Below are 9,580 nucleotides of genomic sequence, written 5' to 3'. Positions count from 1 at the left end.
TGTGGGAATTTTTGGCATCACCTTGTTCCGTTTGGATCATTCCCTTAAGTTGTGAGAAATTCCTCTCAAAATTAGTCCTGAAAGACAATTTAGAATTCTAGTTTTCTTAGAAAACTGGAAAAAATCTACTTCCTCACAGTCTGGATGTGTCTGGAGCATTGTAAGTGTGAATATTCACTAAGGATTCCAGGGCACCAATTCTCTTACTCAACTGGGTGCTGTCATGACCTCAGGCTATAATGGAGCAATACGTTCTGTGTTGTCTGAATGGCTGAGTCTTTTGAAAATATTATGACAGATCTGAAAGAGATCTGTCTCTGGGCTATACTAACTATATACAATTCTCTGTGAATTAAAATTGGTCTGATCATCTTGCAATAGAAATGAAGACAGTTTATTTCATCATTGGTCATGTACCACATGTAGAGTTTCTGATGGCACATTTGGCTTGGAGTAATCAATACTCATGTCAATAACCTCAAACTCACTGGTTCAGCAAGCTAGACTGGGCCAAATGACTTCTTTAGCCTCTTCTCAGTGTGCTACTATAAATAGTTATTTGTTTACAGTCATCTAGAAAGTCACAACAGGATCAGGCACCCAGTAGTACAGGATCTCTGGCCTGTTGAAAAGGTGATTCAATCCCCCAATTCTACCTTCTCATTTTATATCTCACTACTTTTACTATCAACTGGAAAATATGGTTGCAAGCACATTTGAAGGCATGAGACCTTTAAGAGTTAACATCTATGAGACAAGAGGAGCTGGAGTAGGCAAGGAAAGCCTCAGAAACCAGTATAAAAAGAATAGCTAGGGAGGGCTGGGTAGGAGCAAGCACAGGCTGAAGAGCCATCTATAGAGCCATTGTATTGGCTGCTGAGATGGCTCCGTAGCTAAGAGCACCAACTGCTCTTGTTTGAGACTTGGTTTGATTCTCAACATCCACATGGTGACTCACAACAGACTATAAACTCCAGTTCCAGGGGCATCTAATGCTCTCTTCTGACTCTCATGGACACTGCATACATGGTACATGGATACACAAGTAGGCAAGACACATATACACATAAAATAAATGAAAATAAAAGCAATAAATCGATAGCAATCTCATAGCAAGTTTTGTGAAAAGAACATCTACAGAGGACTTCCTCAAAACTTTAATGTTCTTTAACTTCCATCCATCATGAATGTGCTCCCTCTTCCTGGGAGAATGACAGGTGTCCAATACCATAATGGAGTCCAAATGTGTTGGCCATGTAGGATGTGATGGCTGTGTGCTTCAAGTGCTTCTGATTGGTGACAATTTTCATAACTAAACCAGGTGATGGGCATTATGGAGGCAGTATTAATGGTAGTCAGGAATTTTTCAGAGATAACTTCTACATTGCCTGATTTTTAAGGGTTAGAAATTCGAGGGTCCGAGAAGAGATGATTTCAGATGTCTACCACATAGCAAATTAGTCAAAGTAAGAATTCTCATGGTGTGGCTGAAGGCCTGGAAGAAAAGACTGTAGCAAGCATTTAATGAGTGAAGCAGGCAGGAACTGTGCTATGCAGAAATATAGGAGGGTGGATTTTATTTACAGTCACTAGGAACGTTTGCCCCAATGGAGCAACATGATGCCTTTACTACAGTCTGCTCACAGAGCAACTGACATGTGTAGCTGGAACCAAGAAACCATACTAGAAACATACTGGCTTCCAAAGGTGTCAGAAATAAAATGAACAGATTGCTGAGAAGATATGAAGATCCCTGTCTTCAGATCTGATGTATAGTTTCACTGCTCTAATTCGACAGAGTTAAACTACAGCTTTGGACAACTTTACGTATGCAAAACTTGAGATGTCTATGTAGAAATCCACATGTAAATGTTGTATAGTTACTTAGGTGAGAGTTGGGACAGAGGAAAGATAGTCAAAGCAAGGGCTACACTTGGGTGATGGATGTGTCAGCTACTTGTGGGTGCTGTGGTAAAACACCACAACTGAAAGCAACTTGTGGAAGATTGTTTTGCTTACAGTTCTGGAGGGAGTGTTTGTAATGTGAGGAAGAGGAACAAGGAGACAGGCAGCCAGAGCAGGAAGTTGACAGATCACATCTCCAGCTACAAGCAGAAAAGGAGAGCAAAGTGGGCCAAGGGTATAACCTCAAAAGCCTTCTCCCAGTGCGGCACTTCCTCCTGCAAGGCCTCCTAAAGGTTCCATAAACTTCCTGACACTACTACACGGACACACAAAACTTATAGGGGATATTTTTCATTCAAGGTGCCACAGATACCATGTCTAAAGCATCCCATGTTATTAAGGAGCTCTTGGTAGAGCTGACAGTTAATCCCAAATATACAGGAGATGTTGCTTCTCCACTGAGCCTGATGATTGACAGTATTTAAGACTAGCATTTGTACACCTGATTCCCTTGTTCCCATTGGACCCCTTAAACTCATGCTTTAACTTGGTGACAACAAGCTGATGAACATTGACAGCAAAATAAGCAAACCTGGATCAACAGCCATTGTCATTAGCTGCTTTCAAAGGCAACCTAGAGGTGTTCAACACCATGTGAAGCTTCTCACTGGTTTAAGTGAAGAGAGATGGCACAGGTGCTAAGGTAACCAGCCCAGGAGCAGTTCTGTAGTTAATCTTCACTTCCAAGTTGACTGGATTAGAGCCACACAGGATACTGAACATACATCTAGGTGTGCCTTTCCCAAGGACTAAGGGATGGGAAGAGGCTTCTCCTGAATGTGACTGTCACTGTTGTATGGACTGGACACTCAAATGGAATAAGGACAAAAAGAAACAAACCAGAGAGTAGCCACTCTTTTTTCCTTGCTCCCTTGGCCCATCATGATGTGAGCTGACTGAGCTGTCTCACTTACGTCCCTCCATCATAATGAACTGGACCTTCAAGCGTTAAGCCAAAATAAATCTTGCCTCTAAGCTGCTTGTGTCAGGCAATCTGTCACAGAAAATTGGTATCAGAAGTGGAGCCATTGCTGCAACTAAATCTGACTGTGTGGCTCTCAGGCATCTGAAACCACTTTGCAGGAGGAGGTTTGAAGACTTGGAGATGTGGGCTAGGGAACCCCTACAATACGGAAAGGAAAATACAATGGATGACAGTGGAGGTTTGGAGATCCCAAATGCTGACTGAAGTGTAGGCAGTTAGCTGCTGTATTTGTGAGGTCTTAGATAGGAATGAACACTCTTGGGAGCCATACAAAATATTGACAGATTTTTTTTCCAGAATGTTCACTATAAATGACAATCTAGCACATGCCTTGAAAACTTGAGAGGCAAAGTTTAAAGGTGATGGAGGAAGGTTCAGGACAGATATTCAAACTGCAAGAGTTGTGGAGTCACGGAAGCATCTACCCAAGAGTTCAAAAGAAGGCTTGAGATGCCAGGCATTGTAGAGTAGGGTCAGATTCCCATGTGTGATGGATGGAGATGTGAGGTGAAACCTAAGGCATAGAAGAGAACTCGGGATATGGGAGAGGTCAGGAATATGGAATGTATGCCTAGAAAAGCCAACAAGTGTAGCAATATTTAATTAATAAATCCTGGTGTTGGGTTCATTACCCACCGCAATAGTTTATGTTCCAGAATGAAAGACACACACACAGCTTTTATATTTTAATATGCTTTAGTCAGGCCAATAGCTGGGCAACTGCCTACACTCCACACAGTTAATCCACTTCCTGCGAATAATCCCAAGTTATTACTTACCAAACCCTATAGTCTATCTTGGCTGCTCTAGACCCAGAGGGCTGCCAACCGAGGGTGCCCTCTGTGCCGCATTCTCCTGGCTCCCTCACATGGTGACTGTGCCTCTCTGTCCTGTACTCTTCTCAGGCATGGTTTCTTTTTTCTCCTCCACACTCTCCCAGCATGGCACATCCCTCCTTCCTCTCTCCTGGTCTCAAGCCCACGAATCTTAAAGTCTCTGTCTGCCCTGCCCAGCCATTGGTTTTTGGCATCTGTATTTACCAATCAGAACCAACTAGGGGCAGGTTCCCAGAAGCTACATGCAGAATCTCTTGTACTGTTTTGGGGGAACTTAATTAGCACTCATAATATAAACAGCTACAGCCAAGTACTGGAGTCACCCCAAGAAAGGCTCCGTGACTGTTAATGGCATACTTACAGGAAAGAATGCCTTCCCAAGCTTGTTGGAACTCACAAGATGCCCATACATTTCAAGTGCCAGGCATAAAAGCGATAGGATTTAATGTTTGCCATGCTGGGTTTTGGATCTGCTTTGGCTCCATCCCTAGTTCCTAAGCCTTCTTCCCTCCATTTTGAAAAGCAGATGCTTATGATACCATTTGTGTATTGGAAGCACATAATTTTCATTTTCCACATGAGTGCTCACAGTTCTACACTGCCTTGAGTCAAAGAGAAGACTTTGAACTTAGTCTAAGAGTTTGAACACTTTTTCAAAAAAGCCTATGGGATTCATGCACAATATGAGCTGACCATGAACCTTCAGCAAGGTGTTAGGGGCAGAATATCATTACTAAGGAGAATATCACTGGTTGAGATATTTGCTGAGAAGGGTGGGCTTGTGGTGGTTAATCATTGTCAACTCTACCAGATGAATAACTTAGGTTATTAAAGCATACATCTGGTGATGTCTGATCTGAGACCACTTCAAGAGGATTCATGGGGGAGGTTCCTCATCCTGAATATGAGTACACTGTCTTAATAACAAGGTGCTTAATGGTATGAAAGAGGAAAAAGAAATCGAGAGAGTGTAGTTAAACCCTTTGTGTGTTTCCTGACCTCCTATGATTCCTCTTAAGTTGTCTATACCAGTTTAAGTTTTTCATAGTAATGGAAAAGTCGCCACAATGGTCCTGAGGAGAACTCTTCTGATAACTATGGAGAAAGCAACAGGACTCAGGCCAGGGCATTGAATGCTGGTCAGGTTCTTAGTTAGGGTTTTATTGCTATGAAGAGATACCATGGCCAAGGTAACTCTTATAAAGACAAACATTTAATTGGATCTGGCTTAGAGTTTCAGAGGTTCAGTTCATTATCATCATGGTGGGAAGCATGGCAGCATGCAGGTAGACATGGTGCTGGAGGAGCCAAGAGTTTGACATCTTGATCTGAAGGCAGCAGCGGGGACTTTCTTCTGCAGGCAGCCAGCATGAAGACCTCATCTTCACTGGGTGGAGCCTGAGTATAGGAGGAGACCTCAAAGCCTGTCTACACAGTAATACACTTCCTCCAACAAGGTTACACCTATTCCAACAAGGCCACATCTCCTAACAGTTCCACTTCCCCTGGACTAAGCATGTTCAAACCACCATACCAGGCATTCGGAGGGTTCTGTGCATTTACAAGTCCAGTCCTGTATTTCTGTCGCTCCATCCTTTCTATAAAAATTGTGGCCATATTGATGACCCACTTCTCCATTAATACTCTACTTGTACAGAAAGTAGCATGACTTAGTGTGATCGGTAGAAGCCAGCCATGTGTCCTTGATGGTTGGAAGAATCTGCATCTTAAATGCTACCATTCCTGCCCTGTAGTAAGCATTGGGGAACATCCTAGAAATACTCATGACCACAATTCTTTACTTTTCTCTGTACTACTGTATACCTAGATATGGGGTAGGGCTGAGTTAGCCAGGAAGGATCTACTGAGATCAGCAGAATGCATACAGAGACCTTGAGTTAAGGGTGGGGGTCACAATACTGGTGACCACTGTAAAAGACAATACATTGGCTTCTTAGTCAACTGGGGGAGAGGTGACGGTTGGTCATACCTTAGCCTTTGGAGTGTGGCTTTCCAAGACCAGGTAACTAGCTGCTTGTGCTCTGAGTGAAGGCTTTTGGAGGATAACCAAGTATCAGCCATTTGTGCTTTTTAATTTTTTTTCAATATTAAATACATCTTTGGGGGCCTTGTCAACAAATTTATTGTCCTTATGAAAAATAAAATCTTAGAAAACTGTTTTAGCTTTCAGCAGCTCATTTCTGAGCCCCGAGGAAGCTTGCTTTCTTTTGAGCAACCTGATCTCTCTTCTATACAAGAGATATTTTGGAACAGTTTCATGTCTTCTTTACTTCTGTCTTGGGCTTCTTCTGGTTTAGAGCATGTGGGACCATATTACCAGACAGGAATAAGCACTGGCAAGGTTGAATGAGCTCAGACCCTGGGAATTTTAGAGATCTGAGACTGGTAGGAGTGGAACCACTCCCTACTTGTCTCTGTCTGCTCTGGAACATGTAACCACGACACCCCACTGAGAGGACCATGGACAGTCAGTCACAGTAAAGTAATGCCTGGAGTTCTTCTCCATGCTAATGAGGTATCTAAAAACTTTAAGCCTTCGCCCAATGAGCTTCCCTTCCTGGGTATTCTTTCTCCCAAAGCTGTTTAATCACTGGTTCCCCCTGAATACAATGTATGTGTTTACTTACATCCTCCATTAAATCAAGCAATCTGAACAAACAAGGACCGTCTCAGAGAGCTGCTTCATTAAGGGGAACCTACCATGAGGAAGGCTTTCTACTAAAGAGCGGTACCTATGACTCCCAAGGAAGGCTTTCTCTCCTCCGGTTCCTCCAGTACTCTCAATCAGACCACATTCTGCTCGTCCTGGGCTTCACCTCTCCTTCTCCACCTGGCCTGAAGATGCCCCAGGGGAAAGGTAGACCAAGGACCCATATTCCCAATTCCCTTTCCCAGCAGTACCTAGAAAAGAGATCAGTAACTGCCATGGACTTTGCCTTGCCTCTTCCTGGCAGCATCCTGACAGCACCTAGGCACCCCCAGTGGAGAGGCAGGACACAGTATGACTGACTGGATTAACACCAGGAGCTTTCTCATGCATCTCCTCCATCATGTCTGGAGTTACTGAGAGAACGGTTTCTTATCTGTATCTTCATCTTCCTCCATTGGGTAGCACATGTAATCTGAAACATTCTGACCCTTTCTGTGTTTCCGATGTCCTCCTGCACTGAACTCCTTGCTTTCAGAGTCATAACCAGGGAATCGTTTGGTACTGTGAGGGGTAGAGAAGCCTCCATCCACAGTTCCCTTCAGGGTCTCTAAAATTTTATTGCCACTTGTAGTTCGGGCAAGACTTGCATTCAAATAGGAAGTGAAGGCACCAGGCTGACAATCTATGCTTTCCACATTGTGTTCATCTCTAGTCTCCTCCACTCGGCCTTCACAGATCCTGTCCATGTCAATCCTGTTGAGAAGCTTGCACTACAGTAGGCTGTAGCATAACTTGTCAGGTCAATTTTCTCACCATATTTTGGCAGTTCATGTGTGTGTGCTGTACAGACTACAAATCCCCTTCTGTACGGGCATACCGATCTGACAGATGATTTCTCTTGATATTTACACAAACCAGCATCCTGTACTGGGGAGTGCTGTACTTACTTCTGTCCTAGATTGCCAATTGTTTCTGAGCATAGTGGTCAGTTTTACCCTCTCACCACCTTCTAAATCTCACTTAGTGTCTCTTAAAGTAGGCCTTATTCTTGACAACTTTTCACGAATCTATGGAATAGAAACCTGAAATCACGGCTCCACACAGACCTTATATGATTCTTTAATAAAGCACTAGAAGGGTTTTCCTGGAGGATCAATTTTTCAGATGCCGCTATAATTTAATTACTAGGTCAAGGTTTGACAGATTCAATACATTTCTTAGGGTTCTCTGGTGTGTGATTTCTAAGGTACAACCAGCCATGAATCCAGCAACAAAACAGCAAACAAGTAAATGCTTTCTTTCTAATATGAACTTTGTTTTCCTAACATAATATTTATTTTGTTTGGGAACGTCATATAATGCACCCTGATCACACTTGCTTCTCATCAGTTCCCGGTCCACTCTTGCGCGTTCCTCTCCACACACCAAAAAGCAGAAAACCAAGCCAAACAAAAAAAAAAGCCCAATTTGTGTTGCCCACATACTCACTGGACCATGAAAACTGAGTTTTTCTCCATGACTCCCCCATCTCCACCAGAAGCCATCAACTGGAAAGAGCTGCATTTTGGCATCTTCATCATGATTCGTAAGGACTCTCTTCAGCAGATTCCTATCTGGATCAGTTTTTTCCTTGCAGGCAAGGGTTGCCACAGAAGCCTTCAGTGTCTCTCATTCTAAGTTATGAGCTTGCAGTCATCGATATCACTGCACGGAAGCTTCATTGTCCTTAACAGCTGGTGACAGCAGGGATCATGGACTTCCACATGGTTTCTGGCAGAAGCATGGGTGGTGGACACTAACATGATCTCCAGCTGCAGCGGGGACCACAGAAGTCTTTCCAGGAGACTAAATTCAGAAAACAAACCATTCTTCATCTCAGATATCTTGTTGTTCAGAGTTAGGTTGATCCTGTGGTTGGGCAGCATGTCAAGGGACAGGACCTGCCATAGCCTCATGTTCTCCTCCTTCCAGCAGGGCAAGCATCAGTGACGGCTCCGTACAAGGCATTCCTAGTGGATGGTGACTAGCATCTCTAGTTCTGTTTCTCTATATTACTCTACCATTCCATTCTACAATCTTTTTTCAATTTCACAAAACCACTTTTAAAAAGCATCTTCCCTTAAGACCTGCCTTCTTTTTAGTTGTTCTGAAGTTGCTGTGCACTCCTGCAGGCTCATCCTGTGCTGCCATGTCTTACGTGAAGCCTCTGTGGGTCTCTCAGGCTCCTCAGAGTGGTACCCCAGCCCCATAGTTACTGGCAGCCACCAGCAGCTTCTCAAGTATCTTAATATGGAACTTTCTTAAAAAGAGGTTTGAAGTAAAAATGAAAGGCTTGGGTACATGTTGAATGAGAAACTTTTCCTGGGGAGATATAACACATACATACCACAAAAGCATAAAAATGCCATAATAGCATACATGGTTTTAAAATACCATAAAAGGAAAATGAAACAGCTCCAGGTATGCATGCTGATACAGCCCAAATTTGTGAGTCAGTGGGTTTTCTTGGAGTTACCTACAGGAATATGGGTAAGGTGTTTCTTGCAGGTGCAGAAAAGACACAAAACAGCTTCATCAGGAAAAGTCCACCCAAGTATAGGACAGCTCACAAACTCTGGAAACCTGGAGCATACTGTAAGCCTGCAGGCAGTTCCACAGGTTGAAGTGTCCTTTCCCAGTGGCTCAGTTGTTCTGAGCCTCTTCTAGGAGGTATGGCTGGTCTGTTACTTCAGGAAGTTAGGCTGTTTGCAGATCTTTCTGGTGGCTGGGCTTGTCTGAGAGGGACTATCAGCAGTAGTTCCTCTTGATATCCCCTTCCAGGGCAAAGGGCCTACTGATTCTAGTCAGCCTCAGGGACTTCCTGAAGCAATTTAGAGGTGCTTATTTCCTGTCTAAATCAACTTCCTGTCAGGATGGGATGTTTCCATCTTCAGGACATTGCTTCACAAAAACACACTCTTCAGCTTCTCCATTTCATCTTCACTGGGAATTTTTTGAAGTTGAACAAGTAAATAATGAAAAACTTTCCAGCATTATCAGATTTTCATACTTTCCCTTTAGCATAACCTCTTGATGTTCTCTGATTTCAACATTTCTCAAGGATTTTCTTTCTCAAGTTCCTCA

The 9,580-nt window shown here is 43.3% G+C and overlaps 1 pseudogene; it reads right to left on the bottom strand.

Moving 5' to 3' along the window:
* Positions 1-5,981: 5,981 nt before the first annotated feature.
* On the bottom strand, positions 5,982-8,412 carry LOC114620569 (annotated as a pseudogene).
* Positions 8,413-9,580: the final 1,168 nt, after the last annotated feature.

Source organism: Grammomys surdaster, unplaced genomic scaffold, assembly GCF_004785775.1.
Source record: "Grammomys surdaster isolate TR1022 unplaced genomic scaffold, NIH_TR_1.0 169, whole genome shotgun sequence".
NCBI classification, from domain to species: Eukaryota; Metazoa; Chordata; class Mammalia; order Rodentia; family Muridae; genus Grammomys; species Grammomys surdaster.
This window is presented reverse-complemented; position numbering and strand designations above follow the sequence as displayed.